Source organism: Dipodomys merriami, unplaced genomic scaffold (assembly GCF_024711535.1).
Source record: "Dipodomys merriami isolate MVZ:Mamm:240054 unplaced genomic scaffold, mDipMer1.0.p SCAF_10, whole genome shotgun sequence".
Classification (NCBI taxonomy): domain Eukaryota; kingdom Metazoa; phylum Chordata; class Mammalia; order Rodentia; family Heteromyidae; genus Dipodomys; species Dipodomys merriami.
Genome location: NW_027202271.1, coordinates 42,613,646 through 42,634,904, shown reverse-complemented (window position 1 = coordinate 42,634,904; position 21,259 = coordinate 42,613,646). Strand labels below are relative to the sequence as shown.

At 37.5% G+C, this 21,259-nt stretch overlaps 1 long non-coding RNA gene across 5 annotated transcripts in view; it reads right to left on the bottom strand.

The window, feature by feature from the left end:
* Nucleotides 1-21,259, bottom strand: part of LOC138837967 (uncharacterized) — a 304,135-nt gene that overhangs the window by 209,601 nt on the left and 73,275 nt on the right. For all 5 annotated transcript variants that reach the window (XR_011375526.1, XR_011375533.1, XR_011375529.1 and 2 more), the window contains one exon: nt 14,501-14,713. This is a non-coding gene — a long non-coding RNA (uncharacterized lncRNA). The remainder of the gene's footprint in view (nt 1-14,500; nt 14,714-21,259) is intronic.

Genomic DNA, 21,259 nt, shown 5'->3' with positions numbered 1-21,259 from the left:
TGCATCTTTATAAAAGAGAAAGAGATTTGACCACACAAGAGAAAAAGGTAATAGAAATATTGGCAATTGGCCTATTGCAGCCGCAAACCAACAAATGCCCAGAGTCACCAAGAGCTAGAAAATATGAGAAACAGATTCTTTCCTGGAGCCTCTGAAAGAAGTACAATCCAGTTGATACTTTGATTCAACCCATTGATAGATTTTTTTTTAAATTTGTGGCCTCCAGAACTGAAAGAAAAAAAAGTAAACGTAAGCATTTTAAGCCATCAATTTTGTGGCAACTTACTACACTGACCACTGAAAACGAATACTCTTATTGTTTATCAAGCTCTATCAGCATTAACTGTAATTCTATGGTAGCTTGCAAAATATCATCTCTGTCTCTCTCAGTGTCCCTGGACCTTTGTAACATGAACTAGCAACTCATCTCATTAAGAGACAGAGTTGGTTTTACCACCCCCTCTGTTGCTCTGGCCAATAGCAGTTCACCAAAGCAAAATTCTGCCAGTCCCTAGTGTAAACCTTAGGGGGGTTTGCATGCTTTCTTCTCAGGTGGAGCTCTCTGAGCTCCCATGAGAATAAGCCTGGTCTGTCCTGCTGATTGGTATGAGATAAGTCATCCAAGTGTCCAATATATACTACCCCACTTGACTATGATCCATCTGGTGAACATGTAAATGAGGCTATCTAAATCCAGCCAACATCCCATTGCCAGGCCAGCTGACTAGCAGCCAACTGCAAACAAATGATCAGTCTCCACAGAGACCAAAAGGACTGCCTACCTGAGCCTCATCCAAATTGCCAACCTAAGAGATAAGTAGAAAAAAAAAAAATCAATATAAGAACTAGAATTTTTACTCTCTAGAAGGGCAGACTAGAAGAATTCTAGTTCAGAGAATCTCAGCACATCTCAAGGCTGTGATATCACACTGAACACAGGGATTAAGTAAAAAAAAAATCTATCAAATGCAAAAATATATTTCAGCACTTTGCTAAATCACACAAATGAAAACACAGTAGAGAAACATAGGTTTGACTCAAAAAGAAATAAGTAAACTGCAGAATGCTAGTATGTTTCACTAAAATGAAGTAATAAACAATGACACAGAGAAATTGAAGATTCTAGAAACACAGAATCCCAAACTGGGAAAGCTGTAGGTGACAGCTGAGCAGACAGCCTAGTCTAGACTGGAGGCTCAAGAAAGGATAGTTTAGTAAGCTGGGGGGCAGGGGGAATAGAAAAGAAAAATAAATTTAAACGAGTTTAAAACAAAAGTTATGTGCCAGTGGCTCACACCTGTACTCCTAGCTACTCAAGGAGGCCTAGATCTAGAGGGTCAAGGTTAAAAGACAATCCAGATTGACAAGATTCCATCTCCAAAATAACCAGCAAAAAAACAAGGCTGGAGGTATGCCTCAAGTAATAGAGGACAAACTACCAAGTTTAAACCCCATTACCATCAAAACTAAAGAAAAACTTAACTGAAGTATTTTAATATTCTGAAGGAGATTTATACCTCTGTCAGATAAATTAAGAGGTACCTAGAAAAGTAAAGCTAAAGAAGAAGTAAAATAATTATTAGCTCTGGGGAAAAACTGTATAAAAATAAGATCCTTAAATTCTACATAATTCAGCTGTCAATGTTTATATATTTATCAGAATATTGATAAGGTTTTAATGTTCAAAGGTTAATGTGTTAGAACTCTAGCGCCCAGTGTGTCTATATTAGGAGGTAAAACCTAATAGGAGATGGCTGGGCCATGGAGGAAGCCTTCTTTGAATAGATTAATTTACTTAATGTTGTAGTGGCTTAGTTACCATGAAAGCAGGTTATTATAAACAGTCCATGGCAACTAACCTACCCCTGCTTTAGTTACCATGAGAGCAGAGTATTATAAAGTGAGCTCCCTTGTGCTTTGTCTCTTCTGCATGTACTCTCTTGCCCTTCAGTTTCCCCACCATGACAAACATAGCAGTATAGTGTAAAAGCTCTCACAAGATACTGGCACTATGGCCTTGGACTTCACAGACTCAAAACCATGAGTCAAATAAACTTTTTTTTTTTTTTAACCAAGTCTGTGCTGGCCTATTAAAGCAACAAAAATGGACTAAAGCAAATGTAAATGCAAAAGAGCAAGGAAAAAAATGGATATCTATGAAACAAAACAGTGAGAAAGGGAATGTGAAAGGTGTCTATTGGTGAGGGAGAATGGAGAAGAGATAACCTTTTATCTTCAAAAGATAACAAACCAAAGTGGAAGAATTTAGGAAAGAGCAAGATAGGGATGCTATTTAAAAATAAAACTATAAAATGTAAAAGCCAGAAAAAAATTGCAAAAATATCTAGAATAGAAATCTAGAGTGTTGAAAGGTAGTCACAATCTTAGCCCTTAGGAGGCTGATGCAGGAAGAAAAGAAAGGAAGGAATAGAGGAAGGAAGGGAGGAAGAAAGAATGGAGGGAAAGTGAAAGGAAAGGAAGGAAAGAAAAGGAAAGAGAGAGGGAAAGCAGAGAAGGAGAGACTAGAGGTAATTTCTGTTTTCTTGCTTATACTTCTACTAAAATGTTTATATTTTAAACGGGGTATATGTGTATAGTACTGATAAAAGCAAATTGATTAAATTTTGAAATGATAAACTGAACCTTTCAGGCAATTTATCAGGCCAAAAATCTTTCATTCTAATGGTGATTTTCATGTGGCCTTCTAAAACATAATTTTTATTGTGTTAAGTTTGTTTCTGGAAATCAGAGAAATATTGCTATTTATGTTCAGTAGGTTTTAGCTGTAAAGGTAGAATTATTCTAGCTTATCTTATCAGAAGAATAGGTGATATAAAAACCAGAGAGCAACAGACAGGTTAGAAGAGTACAATTTAGTATTAGCTTCCAGAACAAGATATGATTCTCAGATATAACAATGGGCTTATGTTGGAGTAAAACTTAGTACTAGCTTCCAAAACAAGATATGATTCTCAGATGTGTTGAAGTTATTACCTCTACCACCATCAGAAACTTAGAAAATAGGGAAATTGCAATTGTTTGTTGCAAAAGCACAACACTATATTCATAATCCACACAAGTAGAATGTAAGCACCATGTGCTCCCTCATAACATCAAGAAGTTAATACCGCCCTACTTCAGAAAACCAAATACTTCATAATCAAGTTTTCTCATAGCAAAAACAAAGGCAGTCTCTACCTCACATTTGCTTTCAAATGTTGCACACAGACACCTCAGTGAATCCTGACTGTAGGGAACATAGGAAATACAAACTTTGATGTCCCACCTTCTTTTCCCAAATAAGGCATAACCAAGCTTGTAAGGGAATTTGTTAAACCAAAGAACAGTATTTTTACAAGTAATATATAATATTAATTCACTAACAGGCTAATTCACTAACAGGCCCCAGATAGTGTTCATCACCCACTCAATCTGGAGTGAGGCTAGTACAGTTATTAAATCCTTAATGTGGTACTGTTAGGAGGGCTCCTAAAACATCCTCTCAGCAAAGACAAAATTTAATAGTCAATAATTAGTAATAAATGATAATATTATAAACAGGAAAATATATATCACACTATAATGCCATGTCTATTATTGTGGAGACCAAAGGACATGTTATTAAGGATTCATTGAGAAAAGAGTGTCAGGAAACCTGGATAAGAAAGATCCTCTGATGAGGCTATGGAAATAGGGCAGAAAGGCAAATTAACTGGAAAATTAACCCCTTATGCTATTCAAATAGTAGACTGAAGCCAACTCAGAATGACTTTATTAAGGAAGTCTGCAGTGGCATTCAAGAGATCATCTTAAACTGAATCTCAGCATATTTGAAGCTCTACTGTATGCACAATGAGAACTTTTGTGTCACTAAGAGAAACAAGAGTCCTACTTGCAGAAAGTTTAGAATTTAAACCCTGGTTGATACCAAACCATCAAACCATTGTTTGATTAGCTGGTTGAAAAGTCAGTTTCCTGACTGGAAAGCATATGATATCATCTGTATTCTGGAGAGGAAAATAAATCAAAGAAATTACTATCTGTGTTCTGAAGTCTACGGTAGGAATTATCCCATCTTAGACAACTTTTTACATGATAAAAGGAAAGGATTAGGAAAGCTGGCATATGAGACATTAGAAGAATTCTTTTCAAGTTTTACTATTAAAACTGACCACAGTCCTACCCTCTTATCCTCCAAAAACACCTTCTGAGACCCAAATGGATGTCTAAAACCAAATGGATGTCTGAACCCTACGTGGAAGCACTGGAATACTGAGACAGTTGATCTGAAAGCTGAGATGGCTACTAAGTGACTAATAAAAGTGTAGCACATATATCTTCAGCAAGAGTGAGTTGAATGGTTGGGAATTTCACCACACCATCCAGAAAAGTGTGCAATTTAAAACTTATGAATTATGTATTTTTGTAATTTTAAATTTAATATTTTCAGACTATGGTTGATCACAGGTAACTGAAATCATGGATGAAAGAAGATTACTATAACATGTTGGGAATACTTAAGAGGCTGCATGTGTACATAAAAAGTGCATGTCATATACAGAAACACAAATGTTAAGTAAGGTTACCTTAAAATTCCAATGCAGGGCTGGGAAGGTGGCTTAGTGGTAGAGCGCTTGCCTTGCATGCACGAGGCTCTCGGTTCGATTCCTCAGCACCACATAAGCCAAAAGAAAAAAAGCCGGAAGTGGCGCTGTGGCTCAAGTGGTAGAGTGCTAGCCTTGAGCTGAAGAGCTGAGGGACAGCACCCAGGCCCAGAGTTCAGGCCCCACAACCGGACCCCCCCACTCCCCCCAAAAAAATTCCAATGTAATTGCAACATAAAATCAAAATTAAAATTCCAATATAATTAGATTAAAATTTAAAATGAATTAGTGGCATGCACGGATAGTCCTTCTCTCAATTTCATTAGTCAGAGACTGAATTGTTTCAGAAATGAGAGGAGTATGGTCATTGCATATTTATCCAAAAATTTATTCGATGACTTTCTTCTCTTCTGCTATGTCCTGTTAGCTAAGCAGCTGACTGAAGGATGTTTTTTTCCAGATTTCCAAGCCACCTGCTTTCTAGTGGATTTACTCAACAAGAAATGCTGATTGAAGACAAAGAAGGAAGAGATAAAGCAGGGTATTTTTCCTTGATAAAGCAGCTTATTCTTCTTGATTCCAGCTACCACTGGAAAACCCCATCTTGGTTCCAGCTTTCTACAGGTAACCAAGACTCTGGGCTCTGATAACAGCCTGTTTTGGTATTTCCAACTGTTTCTTACCTCTTCTATAACCTATGCAAGTAATTTCCCTTATCAAATAATTCCGGTTTCATATTTGGACCATGACTGATAAAGTCATTGCAGATATTCTTCTGAGTATGAAAGAACTGATATTTGGCCAGTTATTCTCCTGAATAATCAACTTTAGTATTTTCTTTTTCCTTTTCTTGTAATTTAAGTTTATTGACTTTTCTTAGTGAGATAGAATGTGTAGGTCATGGAGTTCATTTGAGATGTGAAAGGAAAATATTTTTTAATTGGAATAAAGAACTTCTGTAAGCACTTAAACAGGAAATAGGAGTCAGTCATGCTCTCTGTTCAGGACAATGGTTCCCATCCTGGCTCTCCATTAGAATCATCTGGGAAGTCTAAAAAAAAAAGCCCAACCCAGAAGATTCTGATTTAAATAATAAGGGATGAATATTTTAAAGCAGTGGTATCCAGACTAGCAGCATCAGTATAACCTGGAACCAATTAAAAATGCAAATTTTGAGGTCCCACCCAAAAACTACTGAATCAGAAACTTAAAAGTTGGCCTGGGAATCTTCTAATAAAATTTATCAAGTGAGCTTATACACTACTTTTAAGACCACAATTTTTAATACCACACAGGAGATTCTGCCACCCAATTTCAAAACCACTGGCTAAGAAGTGGACTAATTATGAAATCATAGCCTTAATTCAACATACTTTTTATTTTTTTGGTCATGAGGCCTGAACGCTGGGCCTGGGTGCTGGCCCTCAGCTCTTCAGCTCTAGGCTAGAGCTCTACCACTGGAGCACCACTTCTGGCTTTTTCTGCTTATGTGGGGCTGAGGAATCAAACCCAGGGCCTCATGCATGCAAGGCAAGCACTCTACCACTGAGTTACCTTCCCAGCCCCAACATACATTTATTAAAATAACTAATGTGCTTTGTAATTCTTGTTGCCCAACAACAACAAAAAATGGAGATAATTAATAGTCTTAGAAACTATACAAAAACAAAAGCTATGTAAGACTTATATTTATGTCACACAATAAGAAGACACAAACAGAAACAAATTAAGAAAGTTCCTCTTTCTGAATAAAACTTAGAGGTTCATTGAAAAATAAATGTCCCACAAACTAATATACATACATCCAACCTGTTTTTAATAACAGCCTTTATTCACAGTTTAATATCATAAAATATTATTGCTAGAGATAAAGTTCTGTACCACATTATCCAGTATTTTGCAGCCATTACTTTAAGGACCAAATAGCTGACAAAAGTTTTTTGGTAGTGTAGGAATTAGAATGGTTTTAGATACAAATAACAAGAACCTCAACTCAATCTAAAATAAACAAATATAATTTAGATTTGCCTAAGGTCCATAAATACTAATCCAGTCTAGTGTGATTTTAGGTTCCAACTCTATTTCTTTGCAAGTCTGTAGGATATACCTTCTGCTTTGTTTCAGACTTGCCATTCTTCCTTTAACAAAATTGCTTCAACAGTATTAGGCTTTGCATCTGTAGCTAAGACTATGGAGTGGCGGGGGGGGGGGGGGGGGGGGGGGGGGGGGGGGGGGGGGGAGGGGGGGGTGGGGGGGGGTGGCGGGGGAGTATCTCTATAGATAAATTCTGAAAAACAGTTCCCAAAGTCCCTCCTAAACAGATTCTGAGTTTGTTGTTGTTGTTGTTTTGTTTTGTTTGTTTGGCCTAGGTTGTTCTTCGGGACCCAGTGTTTGTGATCAGGAGAATGAGATTCAGTCCCTCAGGACCCACCTTTAGAGCAAAGGATAAAGATATTTTCTCCAAACAAGTAGATAAAGCTACCACAGGAAAGTACTATAAACTCCCAGAAGCCAAATACTGACTAAGACAGAACTCAGGAGTATGATAAATTGCTAAGTAAAATAGTTGTTTAGGTATTGTTCTTTGTTCATTTATAAACCTAATGTTTATAAGATAAACATCTATGATAGCCAACAGTACTCAAATGAAAATTCTCATGACTCAATGAATCATTCAGTTTTTTAATACAACTAATCAAGTCTTTTATTAATATTCTTCACCTATAACAAATGACTAACTGGAAGTACAAAGAATATATGTGTTAAAATATGTTATGCATATCTTCTGAAGATAGTGCCACAATTGCCTCATGGGACAATACCAATATTGTTTCCCTGGTACATACAATTTAACCAAGGCTCCTCTTTCCCATAGCCAGTGAGCAAGTGCCCAGAACAGGCCAATCATACCCTTTCTTGGGATGTTGAAGCTCACCTGAGTGAAAAGCACAAGTAAAAACTGACAGAAACTAAATCATCTTTTTGATAAGGCTATCAATCCTGTCCGATTCTGCTTACAAAACACTAAAAGTTTCCAGATTACTGTTCTTTCTTTAAATCTTGTCCTTGAGCTTCTTTTGAAATTGTGAGTCACCCCCTAGCTTTCTTGTCAGTTTTCTTTTTCCTTCAGTTTTTTAAAATAATTTTCATACTGGGAGCCACTGGCTCACACCTGTAATCCTAGCTATTCCCAAGGCTAAAATCTGAGGTTCACAGTTGGAAGCCAGCCAATGCAGGAAAGTCAATGAGACTCTTATCTCCAATTAACCACCAGAAAACAGAAGTGGTAGAGTACCCTAGCCTTGAGCACAAAACCTCAGGGGCAGTGCTCAGGCCCTGAGTTCAAGCCCCACAACTGACCAAAAAAAAACCAAAAAAAAAAAAACAAATGTTTATAACAGGGCTGGGAATGTGGCTAGTGGCCTAGCATGCATGAAGCCCTGGATTTGATTCCTCAGTACCATGTGAACAGAAAAAGCTGGAAGTGGCACTGTGGCTGAACTGGTAGAGTACTAGCCTTGAGCAAAAGAAGCTCAGGGACAGTGTTCAGGCCCTGAGTTCAAACCCCAGGACTGGCTAAAAAGAAAATCAAAAAAAAATGTTTATAACATATAATCTTGGTAAGAAGAATAAAATTGCTAATTCTAAAAGTTCCCTCAAGATGATCAACATAGAATTCGGAAATTGCATCTAACTAATCACAAAAACATACTTACTTGTAGTTGTCTAGAAGTCATTGTTAAAGTGAAAAATACCATAACATTTTGTCCAACTGGACTTACAATTTTTTAGGAATAAAGACTTCTAAAATCCTCAATATGTTATTTATGGATAACTGCTTGGAAATAGCATCTTTTCTTTTACCCTATTATTTATGAACAGAATAATAAGATTATAAAAATAAGCTTTTCTAAAAACAAAATCTAAGAATTCTAAGTGTAAGAACAAAAAGCAGACTTTTGTCATGATTTGATGAAAAGTAGGTAATGAAATTTTACTAGACATTTTAATAGCTATTTAATTCCCAAATTAAACATAATGTAATAGTATCTTTATTTTTCAATCCATGCTTTTGCTCATTTAAGAAAATGCAGGAAACATACATGATTTTTAAATGTACAATGGACAATGTGTATAAAACAATGTCTAGGAAAAAATCAAAATTTATATAATCTACTGAACTGAAAATTTTACTTGTCTTTAAGACCATTTTTATCATATATGACACAAATATGTTTTACTATTTAATGGAAGGACTTTGATAGATTAAATAGAAACTTTTAGTTGAATATACAAGCTAGGAACATAGGAACATGGTTCTATTTTCTTTTGAATGGGACCATAGAGATCACTCAGACAACCCTTAAAGGTGAAATAAAAGAAAAATTCTTCGACTCTCAATATTCATCAGACATTCCTGTTTCTTAGATCATGGATATTCTCCAATGGTTGTTTGCACTGTCAATAAATCAATCCCAAATTATCCATGTCTATATAATTAAATATATTATGGTTTATCATACCACCAGATGAATGTTGCATTGAATCAGTATAACTCAAGGCCAGAAGAGAGATCTATTAAATATAGATTTATTTTGGGTACCCTCAATTTTGAATTATATTGTCCAGTGAGGATGCACAGGTCTGATGTTGAAATTCTAACATGCTAAAGAAAAGAAGACCCAACTCCTGATTTCAAAGTTTTTTTTATTAGGACTTTGCCATCAGACCAAGGTACAAAGTGAAAAATGATCATATATTCAGTTCCTTTGCTTGTTTCTATTGCCCTAACTAGTCACTTTTAAACTGTGACACTATTTCCAGGCTGTCTCTATTAGAACAAACAGTAAAATACTGGTAAGTAAATTCCATGACATCAAAAGTCTGCATATAGCAGAATTCATGTCCCTAGACAAGATTTCTCTCTTAATTAAATAAGCTGCCCTGCTAACCAAAAAAAAAATGTTTGGAATTATAAGCATAGATACTTTGAAATATTAGTGCTCAAAATCGCTTGTAAAAATTTTGTGGTACTCCCAAATTACTCAAGCTGATTCAAAACTTTGGCAAAGTAGCAGGTTATAAAATTAACCCCCCAAAATCAATGGCTTTTCTGTATGCCAACAATGAGAAAAGTGTGGCTGAAATTAGGAAAGCAACTCCATTTGTAATAGCCCCACAAAAAACAAAATACCTAGGAATTAACTAAAGAAGGGAAGGACTTCTATGAAGAAAACTTTAAAATCTTAAAAAAGGAAATCAACACAGAACTTAAAAAATGGCAAAACCTCCCATCTCCTGGATTGGAAAGATTAACATCGTGAAAATGGCAATTCTTCCCAAGGCTATCTACAAATTCAACCCAATACCTATCAAAATTCCAGCCTCATTCTTCAAGGAAATAGAAGAGGCAATCCAAAAGTTCATATGGAACAATAAAAGACCCCAAATAGCAAAAACACTCCTCAACGGAAAGAACACTGCTGGAAGAATATCAATACCAAATTTCAAACTCTACTATAAAGCCATAGTAATCAAAACAGCTTGGTATTGGCATAAGAACAGACCTCAGGACCAATGAAATAGAATTGAAAACCCAGAAATGAACCTACAGACCTATAGCCATCTAATCTTCGATAAGGGAGCTAAAACAATAGAATGGAAGAAAGACAGCCTCTTCAGTAAATGGTGCTGACAAAATTGGTTAACTACATGTAGAAAACTAAAGCTAGATCTTTATATATCACCCTGCACCAGAATCAACTCCAAATGGATCAAAGACCTTGAACTCAAAGCAGACACTCTGAAAACATTACAGGATGGAATAGGAGAAACCCTAGGTCTCCTTGGCTCAGGCCGAAATTTTCTGAATAGAGACCCGGAAACACAACAAATCAAAGAAAGGTTGGACAAATGGGATTGCATAAAGTTGCAGAGCTTCTGCAGGGCAAATGACATAGCTAGCAAGATCAATAGAAAGCCCACCGATTGGGAGAAGATCTTTACTAGCCATACAACGGACAAGGTCTCATATCTAAAATATACTTGGAACTCAAAAAATTAAACCCCCCAACAACAAATCCTCAAAGAAACAACTGCCCAATAAATAAGTGGGCGAAAGACTTAAAGAGAAACTTCTCTGAAGAAGAAAGAAGGATGGCCAATAGACACATGAAGAAATGTTCAACATCCCTAGCCATAAAAGAAATGCAAATCAAAACAACATTGAGATATCACCTCACTCCAGTTAGAACGGCAAAAATCAAGAGGGGATGTGGACAGAAAGGCACCTTACTTCATTGTTGGTGGGAATGTAAACTTGTTCAACCACTTTGGAAAGCAGTATGGAGGTTCCTCAAAAGACTTCACATAGAACTCCCCTATGACCCAGCAATCCCACTTTTGGGCATTTACCCAAATGTTTACAAACAAGACCACACTAAAGCTACCAGCACAACTATGTTTACTGCAGCATTATTTACCATAGCTAAGATATGGAACCAACCCAGATGCCCCTCAGTAGATGAATGGATCAAGAAAATGTGGTATATATACACAATGGAATTCTATGGCTCCATCAGAAAGGATGACATTGCCCCATTTGTTAGGAAATGAAAAAACTTGGAAAAAATTATATTAAGTGAAGTAAGCCAGGCCCAAAGAAACATAGGTCCCATGGTTTCCCTTATTTGTAATATCTAGTATATGTATGAGTCAAGCGGAAAAGGTCAGATAATGTGATGCCAGGAAAATGAACCCTCAGATATGTATTTTAATGTTTTTTTCTTTCATGCATGTGTTTCTAACGCATTTATAAGATTATCTCTTTGTTGCTTTGTATGTCCCTCCCCCACAGTATAACCCCTGCTTTCAGTATATTTGATGTCAGTATAACTTGTGGAGGAGATGGGGAAAAACCAGTTGTTTAAGGATACAGGTGGACCTGTTGCAACAATGAGAAGTAGAAATACAAGTTGTCATGTCCAAAATGAGCTTTACAACGTCGGTGCGCGGGGGGCGGGGGGGGGGGCGGGGGGGGGGGGAAGGAGAAGGATTGGGATTGGGGGGGAGGAGGGAGGCTGGGAAGGGATGTGAAGGGTAAACAAAGGAGGAGGCTGCAATGCTTGGTAAGAAATGTACGTATTATCCTGCCCATGTAATTGCAACTCCTCTGTATAGTATGTTCACAAATAAAATAAAATTAAATTTAAAAAAATTTGTGGTAATTGAGCTAAGGCTTCAGCTGACATAACAAATGTCATGTGATCAACAAAATCTCAATCTGGATGGCTTCTATGTTCTGGACTTTTGTTTTTCCGTGCTGGAGTTTGAACCCAAGGCATTTTATATGCTAGGCAAGTATTCTGCTACTGAGCTACAGACCTACCCCTGCATGTCTTTTTAAGCAAATCAAGAATTATAATATCTATCTATATATATAAATAACAAAAATGAATAACCTAAAATACAGGAAAGCATTTTGATCACCATAATATTGCTAATGTGCTCTATTCTACACAAGTGCTGGAATTCTTCATGTTTGCTACTTCTACAACTATAAACAATGTCACATATTTCTTGGACATTTGGACTTTCTAGCAGAGCCTAGACATCAAATATGTTTCCTCAGACCTGAAATTCCATTTGGGGTTCAGGACTACTTTTCATCTCTACTTTTTTACCCTCTAATCAATGCTGACTTTCATTTAAATTAGACAGCACTAACAATGATAGATTTTTCACTACCTTGATAGTTCAGTGTTCTTGTGCTTCAGTCAGTATACAGTCTATGAGAAATTGCCAACATTACATTTTGGGATTTATAAATATTTTACCAGACAGTTAAGTCCTCACAGCATCCTGCAATAATCTACTGACAATATCCCTGAACTATAGTACTAATACTACTGTGTCTCAACATGTAGTTTCTGCTGGAGATGCCAATCATATGTTTTCTTTTTCTATAGTGAAAACCTAAGTTCAAAATCTATATGAAATCTGCTTTAGAAATCAGGCATATACTATTGACATTATTGTATAACGAAGTAAAATTTCCTAATATACTTTTCTGCTAATCATCTCTGAGCTTTTTTGTTTCTTTTTTTTTTTTTTTTTTTTTGTCAGTGCTGAGGCTTGAACTTGGGCCTGGGCACTGTCCCTGAGCTTCTTTTGCTCAAGGCTAGCACTCTACCCCTTGAGCCACAGAGCCACTTCCAGCTATATGTGGTACTGAGGAACTGAACCAAGGGCTTCATGCATGCTAGGCAGTGCTCTACCACTAAGCCTCATTCTCAGCCTGCTTCTTTGTTTCTTAAGAACTTCAAAGATCCATGGTCACAAAGAAGTAGGAGCTGGGCACCAATAACTTATATCTGTAATTCTAGCTACTGAGGAGGCTGAGATCTGAGAATCATAGTTCGAAGCCAGCCATGGTAGGAAATTCTGTAAAACTGTTATCTCCAACTATCCAACAACCGCAATAACAGAAAGCTTGAGATAGATCTCTGGCTCAAGTGGCAGAGTGCCAGCCTTGAGTGAAAAGGTTAAAGTACAATGTCCAGGAATTCAAGCTCTAGTACACACACACACACACACACACACACACACACACACACACACACACACACACACACACACACACACACACACACACACACACACACACACACACACACACACACACACGAAGCAGGGGTAGGGGTGGGTACCTGTCACCATATCTGCTATGCGTAGGGTATTTATCCTCTTATATCTATATCTTGGCGGCTTGTTCATGAAAGTTTATTAATTGTAATGAATTTAGTCAAAGGAGGCCTATGTTTTTTTTCCAACTCTAAACCTCAGCTCTCTGACCTTTGAAAATTAGCAAGTTTTGGGGGCCTAGGAAGGTGGCTCAGTGGTAGAGCACTTGCCTTGCATGCCTGAGGCCCTGGGTTCAATTCCTTAGCACCACATAAGCAAAAAGAAAAAAAGCCAGAAGTGGCACTGTGGCTCAAGTGGTAGAGCTCTAGCCTTGAGCTGAAGAGCTGAGGAACAGCGCCCAGGCCTAGAGTTCAGGCCCCATGACCGGACACCCCCCCACCCCCCGCCAAAAAAAAAAAAGAAAAAGGAAAAAAAAAGAAAATTAGCAGGTTTTTGTCAGTGAAAGCGATAGGACAAATTTAAGACCATTCATAAACACTGTGAAATGTCTTGTGGGCTGAGTACCACAAAGGTAATACAAGTTGTCTTCCACATAAACGCAAACCCACATCAATGGAATAGAAAAGGGAGCATTTCAGAGAATAAAAACTCACCAAAATACAGAAATTGAGAGCTCTGATATGACTCTCAGGTCCCTAATAGTAAAGTTAATATCTTTATATTACCAAGCTTATGAAATTTCAAATTATTTACCACAATTTTTATTTTCATATTTCTATTTATTTAGTTTTCATTTCCTTTCCTTCATTCCTTTCTTCTCTCATTCCATATTTCCTACTTTCCTTCCTTCCATTACTTACTTCGTTTATTTAATATTAAAGGATTAGGTAATGCTTTACAGACTTTAATCATTATATTTCTATTCGTTGTTTCTCCTTCCTTAACTCTGTATATACCAACTGAACTGTCTTTCTGATCACTCAATGAAATCTTTAGGTAAATGCAGAACACAAACCATATGACATGGGGTATATATGTATTTACTAATAGTTAAATGAGCTATGTCATTCATCTAAGCATAATTAAACTAGTAGCCCACAAGAAATCATAGGTATTTTCAAATTATATTAAATCTTTGTACAACATGAAAAAGAATTTTAATCCAAATTTTTCAATATAATTTACATGATTAATAAATGAAACAGTTTACCAAGTCATTTTAGATTTACACAGAGAAAAAAAAGATAAGATACCTTGGATGCAATTACTAGTGCATTGTTCTGGATACTCTAGGTGTACATCCATTTAGCTGGCAGGCTAGCTGGCGGACTGAAGGTCTATCTCTGTCAGACAGCCAGGGTTGCAAAGTGGAAAGGGCACAAGATGAGGAGCCAGAAGATAAGATATCATCTCTGCCATATCCTTGGGAAAATCTTTCAGCCATTATTATCCTCAATCTTTTTCATCTGTAAAATAGAACAGAAATATCTTCTGGTCTAACCTGCTGAATTATTAGGAGAGTCAGCAGAGATAGTATATGTGAAAACATTTTGTAAATGTAAAAACATCTGTAGTATAATTTTACTAAAACAGTAATTGATCGTCTCCCACTTTAAAGTCACATTTTTAGAAACTAAGACTATTAGTCATGGCAGTTCATATATACCCCAAAGCTAAATTTGACATAAAAATATGAAGTTCAAACCATGTGCCCTATCCTTAGGCTTGAAATTATTCAACGTTTTCTAGAGCTAAGGTCAGTCAGCTGGTGCCTCAGGATGGTATCAGCAGCATGCTAATGATATTCAGCTTTAGTCCTGGACCCGTTTTCCTCTGACCTCAATATTACAGTTTCAACTGTGACATGTTAAAAAGCCCAGGAGGCTGGGTGATAAGAAAAATGAAGCAGGATACAAACACCTGGAGCTCAGCTACTTTAGACAGGTTAACTCACTGTTAGATGTTGGAAGAGATTTTCAGCCATAGTTCTTGCTGCATATTTAAATTGAATTTCACCTTCAAATAAGCTGTAAACTAACCCTATAAGCAACCGAGGTAAGAAAGCAGTGTGGTTTCCCAATTCAGTTATTTAAAATGTCTACTGCAGATCTAGTCTATGAATTAATACAATTTAATTTTATCACCAAATATTTGATCTAGACAGAAATTATTTTCCAGAGGCACAGAGCACCATTGGAGGCTTTCCCATCTGTGGACAATAAGGGGCACAGCTCTCCTAGAACAGAAAGCTAGAACTAGAAAATGTGCAGAAAGAAACCTGCTTGTGAATGCATTATAACACTCTGATTGCCAGTAGTTAAAACTTCAGATTTCTGTTTTTAGGTATCAAAGCTGTAAGACAGGTTATTACAAATGATCTGATACTTTCCCCAGCCACTTCACAGCCACATTATATCTGGAAGCTAAGATATGGGCACATGACTTTCAGTGTTTCCATTAACAGGTTGGTTTGCACCTTTAGATAAAGATGTCTGGGGAAGTCCAAATCTCATTTACCACGTTTCCTTTGTATTTTTCCATTTGCTTTCAATACTGTATAACACAACAAATCACACAGATTCCCAGATCAAAAAGTAGCAGTAAACTAGACTAAATTTGCAAAATATCACATAATAAAGAATGAAAACTTTCAATTAAATCCAAGGCAAAGGAGTAAGAAATCCTACAACTTTATTTATTCTGCCTATTCCAACCTCCTGATATTTGTGTATTTATCCTGTTTAATTATTGTGAGCTTGGTCATATAAAACTACTAATTAAATATTTGGCTGCGCCTCCCAGTAATGTTTTAAATATAGCTTGAAGCAAAGTTATTATAAAAATTTTTCATAGTTATTGCTTTAACAAAAGCCACAATATTATTAGCAAATGGAGGCCTAATAAAGCTTTGACTTGTCCAAGTACCTTTCACAATCAATAGGAAATTCAGAGTTAAAACCATCTTTTTAAGGATCCCTCACAGTATTGGTATTTCATGCTTTTCCTTCAAATTAGAAAGGAAGGCAGTCAGCTCTTAAATTAACTGGGATGAAATCACTATACCTAATGCCATGTAACTGACTGTACTAAAACCTAATTTTATCATATTGTTTTAGGCTCTTTACTTTCTTTTCCTTACTTATGCTTTAGTAACTGCCTAAACAGCAAAGAAAGATCAAGTAGATGGCAGTAACAAACAAAAATGACAAACAAAAACAGAACCCAGAAAATCAATGACGCTAACCTCTCAATACAACAGTACTGGTCATAATCTAGAATACATTGTTTTAAAATCTGTTAACAATCCTTTCAATATCTATCTTTCCTATAAGTGAATTGAGATTCTAGACATTGCTTGTCTTCTTTCTAATGAACATATTTAATATATTTAGCTCAATAATTTTTATGGTCCTTCCAATTCACAGAAGAAAGGCAGTCACTGGCAGTTCTGTTCCAGTACATGTACTACTAGTTGGCCTCAATCCTGACCTAGAAAGAATATCTTCAAAGCTGAAGATTCATTTAGAGTCAGTTCCAGGTCATTTATTGGCATTTTTGCTGAGGAGATCTATTAATGCCAACCTCAATAGAAATAAATACATAGCCACTAGGAATTGGACCAAGATCAACAGTCACTTAAAATGGCACAAACAATTGCAAAGCCTAATCACAAACCTACCAACTCAATATTTTGTATAAATGGCAATTTTGAAACAACACAGAAAAAAAAGTCCCACAAAAGATAAAGAGCTGAAGCATTGAATTCAGAAAATCAAGTCAGTATACCACTCAAATGAGAGTATCAGAAAACACCAAATATAAGGCTTTGATAATGCAAGCTGGTACAACATGCAGCATTTCCCTGGCATATACCTGGCATAATGTGAGATATAAAGATATATTTCTAAATTTTATGAAAATCTTATTATCCAAAAAAGCAACAATAAGCTAACAATATTAAAACATGACTAGCTCTCTTCCCGGTCAATTTTTTAAAACATTTTCAAACATCTCTGTAGATGGAAAGATTTATAGGATTTTCAAGCAGCACAGGATATTCCTGACAGTAAATTCTAGTAGAATGATTGTCATTTATTCTTATTTTTCAATATCAAGTGATGGCAATTTTTAAATTACCTAACCACATTAGACAATCATATTGAAAAACATACTCTTTGATGGTTTATATATTAATATGGCAGACATGTTTTTGCACTCAGAACTGGGTTATAAGATATTTCTAAGGTCTTGCCTAACATCATAAAGAAGCAAGTCAAAATTAAAAGTCTTCTTGTAACTTACAGATAGGGAGACTACTAGTGTTTTCAGTTGACCAATTGTTGCTTCTGCTGCAAGGTATGTGTAAGGTATATTAAATAGGTAGGTTTCATTAGGTAGCTGATGAAGAGAACACCACAAGCTATTCAGGAAGGAAAAGAAGTTTATTTACCGAACTGCTGCTCCAGCCATGCATGGTAGAGACGCATGGCTAAAAAGGAAAGGGGTGGGGGTCCAGCTTCTGGGCCAGGATTTATCTAGGCCAGGGACAGGAAGAGGTGTGGCCAGGTGGGGGAAAGGTGTGGCCACACTGGATCTGGTGTGACCTCAGGGTCTGGGACCCTCCTAAGGTCAGATGGGAGTCGTGTGACCAGAGGTGGCCCAGGATATGACCTAGTAGGAGGGGAAGGTGACTGCTTCCAGGTCTGCCAGTTACCTAGGTAAGAGATACATAGAGAATTAGCCAAGAGGGAGGGAGGTGTCCCTGTGAAGACCTTACAGTATGCTGAATATTTTTACAGTGAAAGTAAGTGATGAGGGGAAGAAGGCCAGGATAGGTAGGAACAATGCTGGGAGAAACTGACCCAGCTACAGAACTGGTGCCCATAGACTGGTATCTACAATCAAATGACTAGTACAAAGAGCACAGTGATCCTCAAGCTTCACTGCAGTCATCATTAGTGTGTGATTCACTGAGCCCAGCAAAATGTAGTTTCAGGAACTAGATGATTTGACTAGGACAGAAAAAGCTGTCAGTAGAACCTGTATCAATCAGAGTACTAGAAGTAAGCATCTGTCACACTCAAGTTAGGATAATTCAAGGAAGTTTGATAAACAGATATGGTATTTCTAAAGGGTAAGGTTGGATTACAAAGGAGAATGCCAATACTCTGCACCAAGCCAGGCTATAATCATCCTTGTAAAACCAAGACAAAAAAAAAAAAAAAACCTGAGTAACTCTCTAGCTTTACTTGTTTTTAATTATTTGCTTTATCAATATAGCTAGAGTTCACATACCTATACCATATGAATTAACTTGGCTATAGATAACAAAATTCTGAAGTGGCTGTATCTGGGACTAGTTAACAGAACTTGGATGTAGCTCAAACTGGTGACCCTTCATTTGAGTCTGCAAAAGTGTCCTATGATATCAAAAATGTCCTTTTGATGTCAGAGGGTCAAAATTCAACCCTCAGAGTATACTAAGCTGCCCTTTTCTAAGCATGCATCCAAACAGCCATGTTTAATTACACATGCATAAACCACCAATGACATCACTTTTCTTTATCTCTAGTTGTCTTCCCCTACCTGTGTTTCCATAATTACTGCTAAATCCTATCCTCAGAGAGGTGGATTTGCTCTCTGGTCTTCACAGATTGCCACCTCCCAAGTAAGTGCTTTCTCTTCAGGTCAGTGGTTGATACACTGTAGAATTAGCAAAAAGTTCAACAACTGTAGGCCTAATGGGTTGAATGGAAATTGTTGGAATCTGAATGCAAAGGACTGTCTAGAGAGGCAAAGGCCCGCCAATGGCAGGTGGACACTCAAGGTAATTTCAAAGGCAAAAAGCTAGTGGTAATGAAGACTGCTGTCTAAGTCTCTCTTGAATCTTCTGGTAGGTTTCCCCAATTTTCCAAATTCAGCTAGAAGCCAGAAGATATAGACTGATAAACTTGTAAAAGGGTAACTACTTTAGAAAGTTACCCTTGGTAAGGTCTGTTTTCCTTTTTACCTTTTGGGTTTTGAGACAGGGACTTACAGATGTAGCCCAGGCTGCCTCAACAACCCATCCTCTAGCCTGAAGCCCTCTCTTCCTCACCCCACAGAGATGTGATTACAGGCTTGAGATATGATTACCACACCTGGTTTGGCGAATTACTTTTGCTTCTTTTCCCTAATCCTTTTCCTTCTCCTCCCTTTGCCCTCCAGCTCCTCCCTAATCCTTTTGCAAGGTTTATGTACTTGACATTCTGAATTCTGAGAAAAGCCCCACCTTAACCACTCAATAATCTGTCTTTAAATTTACTGAACCTAGAACATCTACTGACCTTTGGAACACCATTCCTTGGTTTTCAAGTTCTATGCATCAACTTAACACAAAGCACACAAATTACTGTGAAGTTTAACTCAACAAATAGCTGTCTAAAGAACTTCAGGAATTAGCCCCAGGAGCCCAAAGTCCATTGTGATGTGTCCAAAAAGGAGAAAACAGAAACACGCTAGCTAGATGAGACTACACAGTAAACAGCTTTTCTACTCACCATTAAAACCTCTTCGTACCCACATGACAGCTTTGAGATAATACCCCTGCCATTTTGTTTCAAACTTTCCTACTAACTCTGGTCTCTCCAGTATTGTCCTTCAAGTGGGGAGACAGCCTAGTGAATTCTGGTAACCAAGTCCTTATAGGTCAATATAGAGAGAGAAACAAAATACAGATGGTAAAGGGTCTTGAGGGGCAAAAAGAAGAAAAATTGTGTACCTAGAAGAGCATTCTACTTAAAATATGATCCCAGAAAATATGGGAATCTTGGATGAGGATTCATTATTCTGAAAAAGGGGACAGTAAAGTAAAGCATAATACTAGAGTCATTGTAAGGAAAAAGAAGTTTAAAATACTAAGCCAGAGATGCTCTCCAAGCTCACTGAAAGTTGGACTCTTAAACAGAAAACCAAAGCAGAATTGCTGGTACAAGTTATGTTGAAAGACCCCCGACTTCGGGTGTCCCCCATATCAGGACCTCCCTGCCCCAAGCACCAGTCAGACGACACCAGATGCAAAAGGCAAGAGGGTTTTATTTGGGCATGCCCAGGTTCCCAGGTGCACGTGACCTCGAGATCCGCAAGGTTCGGGTCAGTGGCTGGGAACCCCGAGCAGTCCCGGGGATGGTCCTTTTATGGGACCCCTCTGTCCGTTACAGGAGTGCCCGCGCTTTTTCAGCCAGTAAATTTAAAGTATTACAACCTGGTCTGCACGCAGGCAGCCAATCCTTTTAAAACAAATCATGTGTTTTGGCCAATCACTGTTCCAGGGGGTCCCTCGGTGTACGTGCCGAGTTGTGTGTCTCCGGCCCTTGGTATGAGGAAGTGACCTTTGTCCGAGTCGACGCCTAATCGTTCGCTCACACCAGGGGGCTGACTGTGGGGTGGGGTTAGTTAGTAGGGTGTGGGCTTATTGATTAACTGGTGAGGTTAGTTATCAAAAGGGGGAATATGGGGGTAATATAATTTTCTTAGCAAAGCATGTTACAGAAGCCAGAAATAGCGTGGTTAGATACAAAACTCTGTTCCCCTAAAAAAAGGAGGCTCAGGGCCTGGTTGGTTAGGGAGGGGGTCTTTCAATGTCAGCAATGTGTGAGTAAGGGAAAGGCCCCAAGTAAACTGGAGGACCAACTGAAGAGCAGAACAACTCATCTGAGTCCAGTTCCTGATACTTTTGGCATAGAATGTGGTTCTTTCTGCCGTGGTCAGCATTGACATTAGAGCAAGTCAGTTTTGAGAGCATATTGAAAAATACAAAGTAGTATCTGAAACTGAGAAAACAACAAAGAAAGCAGCTAACAATGAGATAACTGTAGAATAAGAATCTAGACAGGAAAAGGATAACACATTCAAGCTGAGAAATATGAGAAGAATTTTCAAAGGGAAAAATGTGGGCAATCTAAGGAAACTGTAAGGGATATGTGTTCTATGCCTAGGCCTGAAGAAACAAAGAGAGAAGTCAATTACAAACC